Source organism: Monodelphis domestica, chromosome 1 (assembly GCF_027887165.1).
Source record: "Monodelphis domestica isolate mMonDom1 chromosome 1, mMonDom1.pri, whole genome shotgun sequence".
Classification (NCBI taxonomy): domain Eukaryota; kingdom Metazoa; phylum Chordata; class Mammalia; order Didelphimorphia; family Didelphidae; genus Monodelphis; species Monodelphis domestica.
In genome coordinates, this window is record NC_077227.1 from 545,202,561 (window position 1) to 545,222,193 (window position 19,633).

The window sequence follows — 19,633 nt, forward strand, 5'->3', positions numbered from 1 at the left end:
GCTCATTCAACTTAAAAGGTACACAGAGAGGTTTGAAGAATGAAGGTACCATTTCCCCTCCCCTACCTACTGTGCTGAGACTAGGGTGGTTGGTGGAATATCAGGGTGAGGGCTCCAAGGGACAGAGTACCTTGCTACTACAGGTACATGAAACTCAGGGATCTGACCATAGCTGGCAAGAAGGCAGCAAAAGGAGAGAAGGAGAGAAGAGGGCAGGTTAGCCATAGTCTTCAGCCACCACAACTCCATCTTAGGCCTCTGCCTCTGGAAGTTTTTACCTCAGGGCACATTCAGTTCTCCACATCAGTACAACTGACTTAATTCAGTTTATCAATAGTGCAGAGGAAAAAAAAAACCCTCTAGAGGGCAGAAAAGCTAGCAAAAAAAAAAAGAAGAGCAAAACAAAATAGACATAAACCCAAACTCAACAAGTAGAGCCATAGGTCACTCTTACTTGATTCAACCTGAAAGGCGTGTAGATAAAATTGAATTCTCAGGTATAAGGCAAAGATCCAACACCCCTCCCTCAACTGCTGTGCTGAGATCTAAGATAGGAACCTGACTGACTGGGGTCCTAGGTGGAAACCTACAACCATGATGGAGTACCTTGGTACCACCATGGAAAGCTCAGGCTCTTACCAGGCAGCTGGCAGAGAGGTGGGTGGCAGAACAGAGTAGAAAGGAGGACCAAGGCTAACTACTACTGTCAGCCTCAACACCTTCCCTTTCAACTTCAGCATCTGCAGACAGCTGGGAAATATGTGTCTTCAGGGCTTATTAATACAATAGGTCAGTTCCATCAGCCTAATCCAGTTAATCAGCACAGCAGAGAAGAAATTCCTTCAGGGCATAAAAGACCAAAAAAAGAGATTCCGAAAATAAACAGAGGAGCAAGAATACAGTCAATAAGGAGGAGAAAAGAAGGGGGAAAATGAGTAAACAACCAAAAAAGAAAAATGAAATTACATTCAGCAATTTATATTTAGGTAAAGAACAAAGAACAAATGGAACAGAGGAAGATCACAGAATACCAAGTTAAAAACCAAGGAACTCCAGTGAATTGGACTCAGGCTCTGGAATAACTCAAAGCACAATTAAAGAAACAATTAAGAGAAGTTGAAGAAAATTAGGAAAAGAACTTTAAAACCAAAATGGGTTATCTGGAAACAAGGAACATGAAATAAAACAATAAAATAGTGTCTTCAAAGCCATAATTGACCAGTTAAAAAATGAAGCAAAGAGTAAAAGATTAAAAACAATTACCTACAAAGAAAAATAGAGCAAAAGGAAAAGGAGGATCAAAAAGTTAGGGATGAAATTAATTTTTTAAATGAGAATCAAACAATTAAAAGGGAATGGCTTCACAAGGCAGCAAGAATCTATAAAACAAAATTAAAAGAATGAAAAAGTCCAGGAAAATATGGAACATCTCATTGATAAATAACAAACCAGTGAAATAGTTCCATTATTGGACTACAGGAAAATAATGATGAAAGAAAAAACCTGGACTTCATTCTACATGTAATTATCCAAGAAAACTTCCCCAAAATTCTTGAACAAGGATGTAGAGATTGAAAGAATCTTCATAACTTCTTACATTAAATCCCCATTTGACAATGTCCATGAATATTATAGCTAATTTGAAGAACTTCCAGACCAAAGAAAAGATAATACAAACTGTTAAATTTAACAATTCAGATATCATGGAGCCACAGTCAGGATTGCACAGGACCTGAATGCATCCACACTGAATGACCAGAAGCCATGGAATATGATATTCTTGAAAGCAAGGGAATTGGGTCTACACCAAAGAATCAACTACCCAGATATATTGACCATATTCTTGCAGGGGGAAATATGGTCATTTAATTAAAAAGAAGATTTCCAACCATTCCTGAAGAAAACACCAGACATAAACAGAAAATTTGGTGCCCAAATATAGAACACAAGAGAATCAACAAAAAGTAATGAAGAAAGAAAAAAAAATAAGTTACCCAATAAGTTCAAATACTTTGTATTCCCTATCTGAAAAGATATTGTTAACTCTTAAGAATTGTTATTATTATTAGGGTAGCTAGAGGTATACCTAGAGCTTATAGGTATCTTCCATATAGGAAGATATATAAATATATATGTAAGGGGTAAAAAAGAGGATAATATTGAGAGAAATGAGAAAAGAGACAAAATGTGGTAAATATATTTTTCATAAAAAATAACATGACAGAGAGAGGGAGAAGACCAAAAATATGGAAGGGGGGGAAAGAAGATGAAGACAGGTAATATTAAATCTTATGCTCTTTGGAATTGGCTCAGAGAAGGAATAATAATCAGATGTATTGGGTCAGAGAATTGTATTGCCCCCTATAGGGAAGTAGAAGGGTAATAACCATGCTGGTAGGATGGGGAGCAGCAATACAAGAGAGGGAGAGTTTGGGGGTTGTTTAAAAGGCATTATAGTAAGAGGGGAATAATAAGAAGAGAGAGGTGGGAAAGGGATTAACATTAGGGAGGGGAAAGGGAGGAGACCAATTAAAATGAAAAGTTGGAAGGGAGGATAAGAGGGATAAGAGAAAAGGCAAAATCAAAGAAGGAAGTGAAAATGGAGAGGGATAGAAAAACGGTAATCAGAACTGTGAATGGGAATGGGATGACCTCACCAATAAAAAGGGAGCTGATAGCAGAATGGTTTAAAAATCAGAATCTTACACTATGTTGTCTACTTGAAACACACTTGGGACACGTAGACATATACAGGTTAAAGGTAAGATGATGGAGCAGAATTTACTGGGCTGTAACTGAGACAAAGAAGGTAAAAGTAGCAATTATAATCTCAGACAAAACTAAAGCAGAAATAGAACATATTAAAAGAGATAAGGAAGAGAATTCCAGGCAAACATACCAGCAGTGTAGATGCAGGACTCTATGTCTCCTCATCACCTACCAATACAGACTACCTCAAAAGGCCAAAAAACAAACAAAAAATGAACAAATTCATATCAATAAAGGGACTCCACAGAAGGGTGCAGCATTAAAAGTACACAGGCTTAGGGCATTTCCATACTATAAGGGGGTGAAATAGGTTCCACCAAAACATGAGCTGATAAACCCTCCCCTACCCCATACACAGAGAGTCAGTGCTCTAGAGTCAGAGCCAGTTCACTAGAATCAGGGAGCAAGGAAGGGGCACTTCTAGGTCCTTGGCAGCTGACTAAGACTACCAAGGTCCTACCCCTGAGAGCAGCTACACTTGAGACCCCAGCAGGCTGAGGAGCACAGACCTTGTGTACACCTGGAGATAGCTCAGAGAAGGGCAGCAAATAGTAAAACCCTCAGAGACATGAGACGTGGCTTCAGCCAAAAACTGTGTTCCTTACCTTGATACACAGAGAGCCTGCCTTCTCATTCAGACTTCTGACTAGAAAGGGAAGAAAAGGAAGGGAAGGAAAAACCAGCATAGTGATGGCAAACAATGCCCAGGAAAAAAATGACTTCCCAACACCAAGAAGAACAAGAAGATTTTTATGCAGGAAAAATTCAGATTACAGAGGAAATAGCAGAAGAGTACAAACAAATAAATGCATCCAAAATTTCCCCAAAAATGGAAATTTGGCCACAAGCTCTAAAGAATTTAAATTGGAGGTCATGAAAAAGATGGAAGAAATTTGACAAGAAAAGTGGAAATATTTGAAAAGAAAATAACAGTTTAAAGGACTGGAACTCCCAACTGGAAACCAAAATTAAATACTTTGAAACCATGAAAAGCAGGATAGACCAAACCAAAAAAGGAAAATCAAAAGATTCTAGGGGAAAACCAGTCTTTAAATTAGGCAATTAAAAGCCAATGATCTCTCAAAACAGGAAGAATTAATAAATCAAAATCAAAAGACTTACAAATTAGAAGAAAACAAAATATCACACTGATAAGATGATAGAAAATGAAAACTGGTCTCCAACAGACAAGTTGAGAATCATTGTTCTACCTGAAAACCCAGAAATAAACAGAAATGAGGACATCATACAAGAAATTATCCAAGAAACCTGTTCTGATGTTCTTGAACAAGAGGACAAAATAGACATTGAAAGAGTTCATACAACACCCTCTACACAAAAACCAAAAAAGACAACCCCCCAGGAATATAATTGCAAAATTTAAGAGCTTCCAAGATATGGAGAAAATTTTACAAGAAGCCAAAAAGAGACCATTTAGATATCAAGGAGCACCCATCTGCATTACACAAGATCTGGCAGCTTCCACACTAAAGGGCCTCAAGGCTTGGAATATGATATTCAGAAAGGCAAGAGAAATGGGCCTTCAACCAAGGATCACATACCCACCAAAACTGACTATATATTTCCAGAAGAAAGTATAAAGATTCAACAAAATAGAAAATCCCCAAGGATTCATTAAAAAAAAAGATAAGAACTAAGTGGAAAGTTTGATATCCAAACACAAAAATCAAGAGAAACATGAATAGGTAAATAAGAAAGAGAGGGGAAAGGCAAAAATTGTTTTATTTTTTTAATTAAATTTTCTTCTTTAAGATCTTCAAGAAGATCAAATTGTTTATTTTAAACTATGAAAAAATATTATTTGTAACTGTCAAAAATTATATTCACTATTATATTCATCAGAGGAATCATTCATAGGCAGAGATTTGGGTAATAAGTTGTCCAAGATGATATTCAAAAAAAGAAAAAGGGAGGAGGTAATAGAAAATGGCAACAAGAGAAAGTTGAAAGAATAAGATAAGTAGAATAATCTATATCACATAAAGAGGCAGGTGGGGGGGGAAGAATACTATTATAAAAAGGAGAGGAAGAGAGTGCTAACAGGTAATGCTTAAACCTTACTCTCAGTGAAATCAATTCTGAGAAGGAAGAGTGTCTAGATCCATTGGAATATCAAATTCTATCTTACCCTACAGGGAAAGTAAGAAGGGAAAAACCAAGCAGGGAAGGTGGAGAGTACAAAAAAAGAAGGAAAAGAGAGGGTGGAGTGAATTTAACAGACCCTACAAATAAATAAGAATAAGGGAACCAAAAGGGAGGGGGGGGTAGAGCAGGAAGAATAATAAGGGTGTGGTTTAGGGGGACTGATTAAAAGCAAACCACTGGTTTAAAAGGATATAGTGAAAGAAGAAAGTTGAAAATGAAGAAATACACATGACGTAGGTAGACACTGACAGGGTAATTATCAAAAGCAAAATCTATTGGACCTCAGTTGGGAAAAAGAAGGTGGAATTGCAATCATGATATCTGATGAAGCCAAACTAAAAAGAGATATGATTAAAATAGATAGGGAAGGTAATTATATCCTGATAAAAGGCATTATAGACAAGGTGGAAATATCAGTAATCAACATGTATGCACCAAATGGAATAGCATTCAGATTTCTAAAGGAGAAACTAGTAGAATTAAAGGAGGAAAAAAGATAGTAAAACTATACTAGTGGGAGACCTGAACTTTTCTCTATCAAATCTAGATAAATCAAACTAAAAATAAATAAGAAACAGGTAAGAGATGTGAATGAAATCTTAGAAAAATTATAGTTAATAGATATATGGAGAAAAAATAAATAGAAAAAAGGTATAAAGATTAAAATTTATATTCAATACTTAAAGTATTATTTTAATAGTATTTATTAAAATTCTCTTAGAGCTAAGAGGAATTAAAAAAAAACTCCAGCAAACACTCAAAAAACCCCTCTTTCCCACTAGCCCAAGCTAGAGAAAGCCCCTGTGGATAGAAACAGAAACACCCAGCTCCCTCCACTTAAGGAGATGCACAAAAAGGAAAATGGGATTGTGGGTAATGTAGTCTCTAGGGTACAAGATTCTAAACAATACAAAGGTATACACCTTCTTTTTAGCAGCACAGGGTATATTCACAAAGATTGGCCATGTACTAGGCCATAAAAACATGGCAAACAAGTACAAAAGAGCAGAAATAATAAATGCCACCTTTCTGGATCATAATGAAAAAATTGTAGCTGGAGAAGAAAATCAAAAATTAATTGGAAATTAAATAATATATTTCTCCAAAATCAGTTAAAGCACAAATCATAGAAACAATAATTTCATTGAAGAAAATGACAATTATGAGACATCCTTTTAAAATCTATGGGATGCAGCCAAACAGTACTAAAGGGGAAATTTATATTCTTGAGTTCATATATTATCAAATTAGTGAGGGCAGAGGTAAATGGATTGGATATGCAAATCAAAAAACCTGAAAGTGAACAAATGAAAAATCTCAGATGAAAACTGAATTAGAGATCCTGAAAATTAAACTAGAAATTAATAAAATCTAAAGTGAAAGAATTATTGAATTAATAATTAAGACTAGAAGGTATTTTGATGAAACAAATGAAATGGAAAAAGTACTGCTCAATATAATAAAAAAGGGAAAAAAATAAAACTAAATTAACTGTATCAAAGATGAAATGGGAGACCTTACTTCTAATGAAGCAAAATTAATGCAATCATTAAAAACTATTCTGCATAGTTATATGACAACAAATATGTCAATCTAGGTGATATGGATGAATATTTACCGAAATATAAATTGCCTAGATTAACAGGAGAAATATAAGTCTTAATCCCATATGAGAAAAATTAATTGATTAAACCATCAAAGAACTCCCTAAGAAAAAATCCCCAGGACTTGATGAATTCACAAGTGAATTTTACCAAACATTCAAAGAACCACTAATCCCAATATTATACAAACTATTTGACAGAATAAGCAAAGAAGGAGTTCTACCAAATTCCTTTTATGACACAAATATGGTACTGATTCCAAAGCCAGACAGATCAAAAACAGACAAAGAAAATTATAGATCAATCTCCTTAATAAATATACATGCAAAAATCTTAAGTAGAATTCTAGGAAAAAGGCTCCAGCAACTGATCACAAGAGTTATTCATTAGGATCATATGGGATTAATACAAGGAGTGCAAGGAAGATTCAATATTAGGAAAACCATTCACATAATGGACCACATCAACAAGCAAAGCAACAAAAATCATATGATTGTCTCAATAGATGCAGAAAAAGCCTTTGAGAAAACACAACATTCATTCCTATTGAAAACACTAGATAGTATAGAAATAGAAGGGTCTTTCCTAAAAATAAAAAAAAAAAGACAGTATATATCTAAAACCATCAGCAAACATCATCTACAATGGGGATAAACTAGAAGCCTTCCCAACAAGATCAGGAGTGAAAAAAGGAAGCCCATTATCACCTCTATTATTTAACATTATACTAAAAACAGTAGCATTCGTAATTCGAGAAGAAAAAGAAATTGAAGTACTAGGCAATGAGGAAACAAAGCTATTCCTCTTTGCCGATGATATGATGGTCTAGATAAAGAATTCTAGAGAATCAACTAAAAATCTAGTGGAAATGATCAACAACTTTAGTAAAGTTGCAGGATACAAAATAAACCCACATAAGTCATCAGCAATTCTATAAATTTCTAACACATCTGAGCAACAAGAATTGGAAAGAGAAGTACCATTTAAAATCACTCTAGATAATATAAAATACTTAGTAATCTATCTGCCAAGACAAATATAGGAATTATATGAAATACAAAACACTTTCCACACAATTAAAACTAGATCTAAATAATTGGAAAAACAATTAATTGCTCCTGGGTAGGATAAGACAAATATCCACTTTTTGACAAAATGTGCTGGGAAAATTGGAAAGCAGTATAGGAGATCATGGGTTTGAATCAACATCTCACACCCTACACCAAAATAAACTCAGAATGGGTGAATGACTTGAATATAAAGAAGGAAACTATAAGTAAACTAGGTGAACACAGAATAGTATACTTGTCAGATCTTTGGGAAAGAAAAAAAAATTAAGACCAAGCAAGAGTTAGAAAAAATTACAAAGTATAAAATAAATACTTTTGATTACATTAAATTTAAAAGTTTTTGTGAAAACAAAATCAATGTAACCAAATCAAAATAAAAAGGGAATCAACAAATTGGAAAAAAATTTCTTAACAAAAACCTCTGACAAAGATCAAATTACTCAAATTTATAAAGAGCTAAATCAATTGTATGAAAAAATCAAGCCATTCCTAATTGACAAATGGGCAAGGAGCATGAATAGGCAATTTTCAGATAAAGAAATCAAAACTCTTAATAAGCACATGTAAAATATTCTAAATCTCTTATAATCAGAGAAGTGCAAATCTATACAACTCTGAGGTGCCACCTCAAATTTAGGAGATTGACTAACATGACAGCAAAGGAAAGTAATGAATGTTGGAATGGATTTGGCAAAATTGGGACATTAATGCGTTGCTGGTGGAGTTGTGAATTGATACAGTCATTCTTGAGGGCAGTTTGGAATTATGCCCAAAGGTCACTAAAAGACTTTCTACCCTTTGATCCAGCCATAGCACTACTGGGTTTGTACCCCAAAGAGTTAATAAGGAAAAAGACTTGTACAAGAATATTCATAGCTGCGCTCTTTGTGGTGGCAAAAAAATGGAAAATGGGGGATGAGTTCCAATTGGGGAATGGCTGAACAAATTGTGGTATACGTTGGTGATGGAATGCTATTGTGGTCAAAGGAATCATAAACTGGAGTAATTTCATGTGAACTAGAATCACCTCCAGAAATTGATGCAGAGTGAAAGGAGCAGAGCCAGGAGAACATTGTATACATAGACTGATATACTGTGGTACAATCGAATATAATGGACTTCTTTATTAGTTGCAATACAATGATCCAATACAATTTGTAGGGATTTATAAGAAAGAACACTATCCATATTCAGAGGAAAAACTGTGGTATTAGAAACAAAGAAGTAAAACAACTGCTTGATTACATGGGTCAATGGGGATATGATCTGGGTTATAGACTCTAAATGATTACCCAAGTGCAAACATCATAAATATGGAAATAGGTTTTATTCAAGGACACATGTAAAACCCAGTGGAATTATGTGTTGGCTATAGGAGGGGGTGAGGGAAGTGCAGGGAAAGAACATGATTCTTGTAATCAAGGGAAAATATTCTAAATTGTCTAATTAAATAAAATAAAAAAATAAAATAAAAGAGATAAGAAAGTTAATTACTTCATGATGCAAGGCTGTATAAATAATCAAGAAATATCAGTACTTAACATATATGCATCAAATGGTATAGCATTCAGATTTCTAAAGGAGAATTTAAGGAGCTTAAGGAGGAAATAGATAGTAAAATTATATTAGTGGGAGACCTCAAACTTCCTCTTTCAGAACTACATAAATCAAACAAAACAATAAAACTGTAAGGGAAATGAATGATATGTTAGAAAAATGATAGAAAGGAATAGACCCTTTTAGTATCACATCACACATATATTAAGATTAACCATGTATTAGGGCATAAAAACATTGCAAACAAATGTAGGAAAGCAGAAATAATGAATACAATTTTTCAGACAAATAATACAATAACAATAATAACCAATAAGGTCTTATGGAAAGCCAAATTTAAAATTAATTGGAAACTAAATATAATATAATTCTTCAAAACTGGTGGGTCTGAGAACAAATCAAAGAAATATTTACTGATTTCCTTGAAGAGAATGACAATGAGGAAATAATATATCAAAATCTGTGGGATGCAGCCAAAACAGTACTCAGGGTGAAATTTATTTTCCTGCATGCATATATCAACAATTCAGAGAGGTAAATGGAAGAGGTAAATTAAAAAAAAAAACTAGAAAGAGAACAAATTTAAAAACACCAGGAAATATCAAATTGAGAAACCTAAAAATCAAAAGAAAAAATTAATAAAATTGAAAGTTAAAGAACTATTGAACTAATAAATAAGACTAAGAGCTGGTACTTTGAAAAAAACAAATAAAACCAAGTACTAGTTAATCTAATACACAAAAGAGAAAAAATCCAATCAACAGTTTCAAAGATGAAAAGGGTGATCTCACCTCTAATGAAGATATTAAGGTAAATATTAAGAGCTGCTTTACACAAATATATGGCAATAAATATGACAATCTAGGTGAAATGGGTGAATATGTACAAAAATATATACTGCCTAGATTAATAGAGGAAATAGAATACTTAAACAATCCTATATCTCAGAAAAAATGAATTGAACAAGCTATCAAGGAACTCCCTAAGAAAAAATACCCTTGGTCAGACAGATTCACAATAAATGGACCTTTCCTAACATAATAAATAGTTGATAGATGTATTTTGGCAAAATTAATGAAGTTGCAATGAAATGCCATGGAATATGGTGGAGCAGTGATTGACAGAAGAGAACCTGCTTAGAATTCTTAGAATATTGGAGAAGGGGGGTTGATTTTGGAATTGAACTGCCAGCTCAAGAGGAGTTGCTCATGAACTCTGAGGAGAGAGGCAGCTTTGAGACTCTTACTCCAGCCCTTGGAGGTGAAACCCACTCCTGCCAAAGATTTTCCTATCAAACCTAAGATCGGCAAAGTCCAGAAATCTTTCCTGTCATGAGCAGAAGAACAAGACCACCAAGGGAGTAGATTTGAACTGCTTAGTTTACCTTTGGAGATTACTTTTCCTGAGATAGACAGAGTTGCTTCTAGTTCCTGATTTCTCACCTGCTTCACCTAATATCTGGAAACATTCATTTTGTGGATTAGCCTCATATTAGACAGCATACAAAACCTCTAGGTAGAGAGGAGATTCAAATTGGCCTTGGCTTTAGCTGAGGGCTAACAACACTAGACATTGATCCTTCCTTTTTCAATTTAGGGAAACCTACATCTCCTTTTCTGACCCTATCCTTGTTCACTGCATACAAATAAATTTATGATTCACTGAGAAGCAGTCAGATTCATCAAGAAAAACCATAAAGGGGAGAAACAGCCTTTTGGGTTTATCCTAGAGAGAGAGAGGCTTTACTTTCAACTGGATTGAGCCAATTCCCAGTCAACTGTTATTTAGCCTTCCTCTCTCAGGTTAACACTCTGTCTCTGGGGAGGATAGCTTAACCTGGCTAGGTTATATAAAACCCCAGCCAACCATCTATAACATCTTTTTAGATGTTTAACTCCCTTTTCCCAGTGTGCTTTAGAATCCCCTTTTAGAGAGTATGTATTTAAAACAATCAGCAAGTTTCATCTGCAATGGGGATAAGTTAGAAGTCATTCCAATAAACTCAGGATGCCCATTATCACCTCTATTTTTTGATATTGTATTCAACATGTTAAAAGTAGCAATGAGAGAAGAAAAAGAAATTGAAGATATTATACTAGACCATGAGGAAATAAACTATCACACTTTGCAGATGATATGATGGTCTATTTAAAGAATCCTAGAAAATCAACTAAAGAGGTAGTGGAAATAATCAACAATTTTAGCAAAGTTTCAGGATACCAAATAAACACACATAAATTATCACCTTCCAACACAAGTGAGCAGTAAGAATTGGAAAGAGAAATTCCATTTAAGATCACCCTAGACAATATAAAATATATAGGAATCTATTTGCAAAACTAATATAGGAATTATATGAACACAACTATAAAACACTTTCCACACAATTAAAACTACATCTAAATAATCAGAAAAACATTAATTGCTTAAGGATAGGATGAGCCAATATTGAAAAAATTATAATCCTACCCAAATTAATTCACTTATTCAGTGCCACAACTATAAAACTACCAAGAAATTTTTACAAAATTAGGAAAAATTAATAATATTAATAAGCACCTAAAAAGGGTTTTAAATCTCTCATAATTAGAGAAAGGCAAATCAAAACAACTCTGGTGTATCACCTTATACCTAGCATATTGGCCAATATGACAGTAAAGGAAAATAATAAAAATTGGAGCAGATGTTACAAAACTGGAACAGTAATACACTTCTGGTAGAGTTGTCAATTGATCCAACCATTCTGGAGGGCAATTTGGAATTATGCTGAAAAGGACTTTAAAAGACTGCCTGCCCTTTGATGTAGGAATACCAATGCTGGGTTTGTATCCCAAAGAGATAATAAGGAAAAAGATTTGTACAAAAATATTCAGAGCCACATTTTTTGTAGTGGTAAAAATAATTAGAAAATGAGGAGATGCCTTTCAATTGGGGAATGACTGAACAAATTGTGATATCTGTTGGTGATGGAATACTATTGTGATAAATGGGATAATGAACTGGAGGAATTCCATGTGAACTGAAATGACCTCCAGGAATTGATACAGAGTGAAAGTAGCAGAACCAGGAGAACATTATACACAGACTGATACACTGTGGCACAATCAAATATAAAGTACTTCTCTATTAGCAGCAGTGCAATGATCGAGGACTATCCTGAGGGACTTATGAGAAAGAACACTTTCCACATCCAGAGAAAAACTGTAGATATAGAAACACAGACAAGTAATATTCTTGATCATGTTTTTCTATGGGTATATTAGGGATTTTGAATTTAAATGATCATTTTATTGCAAATATTAATAAACTGAAATAGGTTTTGAACAATGATACATGTATAACCTAATAGAATTTCTTGTCAGCTCAGGGAGGGAGGAGGCAAGAGGGAAGGATAAGAACATGAATCTTATAACTATGTCAAAATATTCCTAATTTATTACTTAATTTTAAAAAAAAATTAAAAGGAAATAAAACATTGAAGATTTTATATGTGTTCCTTGCTCAAAAATATTGTACTAATTTAAAATATTTTATTTGGTGAAATGGAATGTAACATTGGCCCATCATTTTGTAAATATTCTCAAAATGAGAGGACTTTAAAACCCAATGACAGCATAACATATGTATAATATTTTGGTCTTGCATTTAAGAATAACCTTATTTTAACTCTTTTGTTTAAACACTTTGTAGTACTGTGACAGATGAATTATTTAGCAACCCTGACTCTTTTTTCCTTATGTGTAAAATGGAGACATAAAAGCCATGATTTTTACTTTATAGGTTTGTTATGAACGTTACATGAGATAATGTATGTAAAATGCTTTGTAGTATGTCTCAGCCAGTTTTTATTATCCCAAATATATTTTCTAAACTTCTTTTCTAGGTCTTCTTCCTTGTTAAAACTAGAATATCAATTGAACAAAACCTAAATTTGACATTATAAATTTGACATTCCCATTATAATGGGAATGGTATATAAATATTTCCTTTAAAACCTCAAAATATTTATTTAATTGATTTCTGTGTCTCATAGATTAATTATTTGAGAGCTACAAAGTATTTGGGAGTCTAATTAAGAAGATTTGCTCATGTTATTTTTTTTTGTAGTCCCTGAGCATACAGTATTATAATAGAGCAATGTGTCTTGAATCCAGAGAAATTAGACTATTCTATAAATAGGAGTGAATTTTAAAAGATTTTTTATGCTGCCTTGTATTCAAGTCAAAACTTTTCTCTTTCATTATTCATTACTGACCTGCTTAGATCTATTTTCAAAAGCATTAAAGATATAAGGGAAAGGATGGAAGTTAGGGTAGGGAAAGAAGAGTTATTTTCTTGTAGCATGAAATTGAATGTCTCATTTTAACTGTTATCTCTCTCACCCAGCATCACTCCTCAACTATTTGACAATGGGCAGAATCTTAGAATTCAAGCTCTGTTTGGTAGGAAATTACATGCCTTGATAAAAATGTCCAACTTCTGTTAGCCTAAGAATGTAAAACTTGCATTATTTTAGCACTTACAACATGTTAAAATAACAGAGAAATATTTTTCCTCAGAGGGCAAAATGTTTGTGTTTAAGCAATGCTTCCAAATTAGAGTAAATGCATTCCTTCAAGGTAACATCTTAAAAATTAAAGATTCCTCTGTATCTAGAATAGAAGAACTGACATAGGCCCTTGAATGTTAAATATTGGAGTTCCCTCTTTACCTTCCTCTGAACTCTTTTAATGTTGATTAAGTGAGGCATCTGCATCAATGATTAACTGATATCTAATATGGTTCTACTAATATCTCACTCAAATGATTATGATCTGTGTCAATTTCCTGGACTTATGTCAAGCTGCCAAGAACAGATTTCCTAGCAATGCAACCTCAAATTCAAGTATCATTTCAGCAGTGAAACCCAAGGAATAGAGATTACAAGAAGACTGGTATTATTATTACACAATTGCATTTGGCCAGAAACAGAACAAAACAAAACTTAAAGAGTTGAAAACATTTGCTTCAGTAACAAGGGAAGAAGCTCAGATATCAATAAGTCACGAGGCAAACTTGAACTCATTGGAATCATTAAAGAATGATTGATATAAATTATAAGTGGACTATGCTTCTTATATGTTACATTTTATTTTAAGGGCACAAACCATATTGTAATGTTTAGGTGGGATTATATGTTAATAATAAATACTAATTATATAGTCCTTTAAGGGTTCTAAAATATTTTAGGTATATTATCTCTTTTGATCATCCCAACGACCTTGTGTGAGGAGGTGAGAGAGAAAGTAGAATAATAATCATCCCAAATTTATAAATTAAGAAACTGAGACTTAGAGAGACATATATAATTCCTCAGCAGATAATTGTATAATTTGAACTCAGGGGTGCCTGCCTTTCAAGTACAGCATTCTACTTACTTTGCCAACCAATTGACTGGGACATATACTCACTTAAGGAAATCTGACAACTGGATTGAGTAACAATGCTAGAGAACTTTTCTAGCTGAAATGTTTTGACCAAAAATGTAAAACATGTTGCCACCAGTATACTACAGAAGACAGAAAGAAGAAATAGAGGAAGCCTACAATAAACAGTTGACTAACTATACTGGCATAAAACATAATATAGTAGTGATGAGCAAATTTAAATAATCTATTAGAAATTTTCTTTCAAAATTAAGAGAGCTAATAATTGAATGTTTTGGCTTAAAGATAATTTTATTTTACAAAGATGTTCCAATAAAAATAGAAATCAGTTATACTAAATCTGATTCTCAATAGGAAGGAGGAGCTAATGAAATGTATTGAAATAGCTACTCTGAAATGTAAAGTTAATCTAACTCATCATATAAATATACAATATACATTACAAACACTTTACTTTAGATGTGAATTGTTATGGCATATTTTCTTTTTCATTTCCACTCCCTATGAAGGACTGATTATTGCAAAACAAAGGAAAATATAAATGAGAAGCCAAAGCAGAGAATCATTTCATGTGATTCTATATACTCAGTTTCAGAGCATTAGGGACTATCTTTGTTTCAATAAATTTTTATTTAAAAAAGATTCATAGTGTATATATTTTCATAATATCCACAATTTCAAAAAATTTTAAGAAAATTTTCAGAGAAAGAAGCTTGATAACTCCTTCAATCCAGACACAAACTGTTTGAAGAAAGGTGCCTCCAGAAACCTACATTGCATCAAGAAGATCCAGAATGAACTTTGGGGTACAATTGATTGAACTGAAGGGGGTTGAACAGTTATTTTGAATGTACACACTTATGCCAAAGGGAACTGCCCCCTAATTGAGATTTTGTCAATGTACTAGCAAACATTAGTTTTGCTTTAACTTTCTTCTATTTCCCTCATTTTTAACTATGGTAGTTTTATTTTAGAAGGTGTAATATTGTATGCAACTATATTTAGAAGATTTTTAGGGGTACAAGATAATTATGTCAAATGATAAATTGGGGAGACTAGTCTCCCAAATGAACACAGAGGGGATTGTGAAGATGGGATTAACTCTTCTCTGACCATTTTTAGATTTAAACACTAGAAGTATATATAACTCACTTATCCTTAAGTATGGGGAGGTCTGTGACCGACATGTGCTATAGTGAGTTGACTCACTATAAACAGAATTGACTGACTGTCACATGGGCAGTCCTAAGCAAAGCTAAAAACTATAATTGTTCCCCTTAAAAGTGAAAGAAAGGCACAGGAAGTTACAAAGGGAACAAACAGCCTTTAAAAGTGGCAAGAACTTCCTGTGATGAGTGCTTTTGCCTTCAACTTGACCCTGGAGGAGCTCTAGCTGAGAAGAAAGACTTCTCAAAGGGCCAGTAGAAGAAGCGGGGATTGTAAGGTCTGAACAACAGAAGGAAGGACACCCCCCTCCCAAGGACTGTGGCTCGTGACCTAATCCCACCCAGGGTCTCCCCACTGTTCCGATAAGATATCCTGGGATCCTGTGCTGTGACTCAACCCTACCCTACATCCTCCTCCCTACCCCACCCCTTCTTCAGGCTCCAGTCTGCCTTGGAGGTGGCAGGAAGGGAGCTCAAGCTTGTGCCTCTTGCTTTAAAAAAAAAATTCTGCAACTTATGAACTCACTACTTCTAGTTTTGCCCCTTGAAGACAAACAGAACAAATTCCATCACTTTGCCACATAACTGCTCTTCAGATTCTTGAAAGAGAAGAATTCAGGGTACATATGCTAGTTGTATGATACCTACCCTGCACTCCCTATTCCCTCATCAAACCAAAGGAAAAATTAAAGGAGTTAATGATATTATCTACCTGAAATCTTAGTTCTGGCATCTTTAGCACAGGCACAGATTAAGGAATACTAACTCATAAAAACACGAATGTATCCACTTTGCTTGCCATTCATGTTACTATTCATACTGGGTCTTCTATGTTGTTGACTATAAAATAATTTAATAATTATACCAAAAAATGATTACATGATTCATGTTCTTTCCCTTCCCTCCTCTCATCCTTCTCCCATAGCCAATGAACAATTCCACTGGGGTTTACATGTGTCATTGATCAAGGTGGGCTTATTTTATATACTGCAATTTTACTAAAGTTGTTAATTTTTCAACTACTTTCTTTAGCTGATTCTCTAGTGTTCTCTAAGTATACCATCATATCATCTACAATGAATAATAGTTTTGTTTCCTCATTGTCTATTTTTATTTATTATGTTTATTTTCTTCTCTTCGCTATAGTTAGCACTTCAAGTACAACACTGAATAACAGTGATGATAACAGACATCCTTGCTTCATCCCTGATCTTATTGGAAACTCTTCAAGTGTACTCCTGTTACAGATAATGCTTGTTCTTGGCTTTAGATAAATTTTTCAGTTAATTTTATGAAAGGCTCATGATTCCCATGTTTTATACTCTTTTTTAATCAAAATAATATTGTATTTTGTTGCAGGCTTTGTCAGAATCTATTTAAATAATATTAGTTTTATTATTTTCTTATGAATATGGTCAATTTTGATAATATTTCTAATATTGAACCAGTCCTACATTTCTGGAATTAATTCCATCTGATCACAATTAATACTCTGGGTCATATTACTGTAATTTCCTTGACAATATTTTTTTTAATTATTTACATCAATATTTATTAAAGAAATTCTTCTAATGTTTTTTTCACTGTTTTTATTCTTCTTAGGCATCAAAACAGTTTTTGTATCATAAAGTTAATTTTGTAATACTCCTTCATTGTCTATTTTAAAATATTTTATATAGTAAAAGGATTAATTACTACTTAAATATTTTATAGAGGTCACTTATAAATACATTTGGTCTTGGGGATTTTTCTGCAAGAGCACATTGATAACTTGTTCAATTCTTTATCTAAGATAGTGTTAAGTATTTTATTTTTCTGTTAATCTGGGCAGTTTATATTTTAGTAAATGTGCATTCAATTAATTTAGATTGTCAGGTTTGATGATTTTTATGATTGGGCTAAATATTTATAAAATTTGCTTTGATTTTTATCATCACTTGTGGTACATTTACCTTTTTCATTTTTGATACAAGTAGAATCTCTTTCTTCATTCTTTCTTCTAAATGAAATCAAATCATGGTTTATCTATTTCATTGACTTTTCATAAAACTGGCTTTGAGTTTTATTTATTAGTTCATTGGCTTTGATTTTTAGGATTTGCATTTTGGTGTTTTTAAGTATCATTTTTTCTGTGATTTGTTCTCTGATTCACTAATTCTTTAGGGTTAATTGATTTAGTTTTATATTAGTGTTTAATCTATGCTTCTAAGATCCTTTATTTAATGGAATTTTTATTGCGCTATAGTCTGAAAAAGGTGTATTTGATGTTTCTGTTTTTCAACATTTCATTATGAAGTTTTTATGCCCTCTAAAAGGTCATTTTGGGAAAGAGTCATGTACAGCCAAGAAAAAATACTTATGCTACTTTCTATACCCAAACAATTTTCTTCCAACATCTATTATATCTAATTTTTATACCATGCTATTCATCTTTTCTCTCTTATTCATTTTATGATTAGAATAATTGAACAGGACATAGAAGGGATCAAAATCACAGTATATTTTTCTTTTACCTGCCTATAATCTGCCTCACACCCAATAACAACAACTTTATGTAGGTGGCAAGAAGAAGAACAGATAGCTCAACTTTTCCATTTCAAATATTGTGATTCTCATCTCAAATTCTATATTTCCAATGTTGGCTCATTAATACAAAGTGTTAGGGTAGAGTAGAAGAATCTAATTGGTAAAAACGTTTAGCAAAGGAAATAAAACTGAAAAATTATCCTATGATTTACTAGAAGGGTTTGATTTAAATGCATCTTTATCTAAAGTTTATTGTTAATATCAAATCTAGTTGATAAAATATTTTAAAATTTTAGTCAAGTTTTAGTTTCCTAAGTTTTGTGATTGAGTATTTTATTAATTTTCATCATTTAAAAATAATATTCTCTGTTGGTATACCCTAAAGAAATATACAATTACACCTATGGCCTCATATGTTAGACTCTATTAATCAAACAGAAATTGTGTTCTGTAATTATGATTTGCACTTGGAAGTTTGGGAACTGTCCATTAAAAATATGCCAATTTTATTCAGTAACAATATTTTTGCAACTCTTTATAAAGTTTATTCATTCCAAAATTGAATGTGATCTCTGGAAGACATAATAATCCACATATATCTTTAATTTTTTAAGTTGCAATGGTTAAGAAAAAAAACAACTTTTTGCATCTAGTCTACTGGCAATGAGATTCTCTGAACTGTGTTAGATAGATCCCTAGACCACAAACACATTTTGCCATTAGATTGGCAAGTTAGTTTTTGTTGTCTTTTCATCTTTGTAGGTCATGCCAGATTTTGTGATCCATAGCTATGACTCCTGGGAACTTAGAGTTAATTTCACTACAATAGGAGCTCACTGAAAGATTATACAAATAGGAGTATTTGTGTCTGGCATTAATAAGGTAGATTTTAAAAAAATTAATTATTTTACTTTAAAACATATATGCACTGAGTTCTCAGTTTGTGCAAAAGTTGTCATTTATTATTCAAGGACCCAGAAGTATTCCTGTGCAGTATGCCCTGTCTGTTTTCCCATTACAACTTCCAGTTGAGAGGTCTATAATTCAGCCACTTTAAATCTGAAGCAGGCAGTAGCTTGATCTATATGTTCTCATTTTGGATGCAGTTACTTTAAAATGAAATTTGATTTAAATCACTACCGTCAGTGTGATTTAAGAATATATTTATTTTATACATTGAACACAATCTGCCAGCCAAGAGGAGAAATGTTGTAACTTGAAGCATCTATTTTCCTCCATGATTGGCTCAGGAAAATGGAGGTATTTGGTTATAACCATTTTTCTGTGATTGGAATATGATTATAAGGAAATACATGGAAAATACTGGAATAAACTCTAAATAAAAGGAA

The 19,633-nt window shown here is 33.1% G+C and overlaps 1 pseudogene; it reads left to right on the forward strand.

The window, feature by feature from the left end:
- Nucleotides 1–594: 594 nt before the first annotated feature.
- LOC100619402 (ras association domain-containing protein 1-like) overlaps nucleotides 595–19,633 on the forward strand; it is a 165,445-nt pseudogene continuing 146,406 nt past the window's right edge.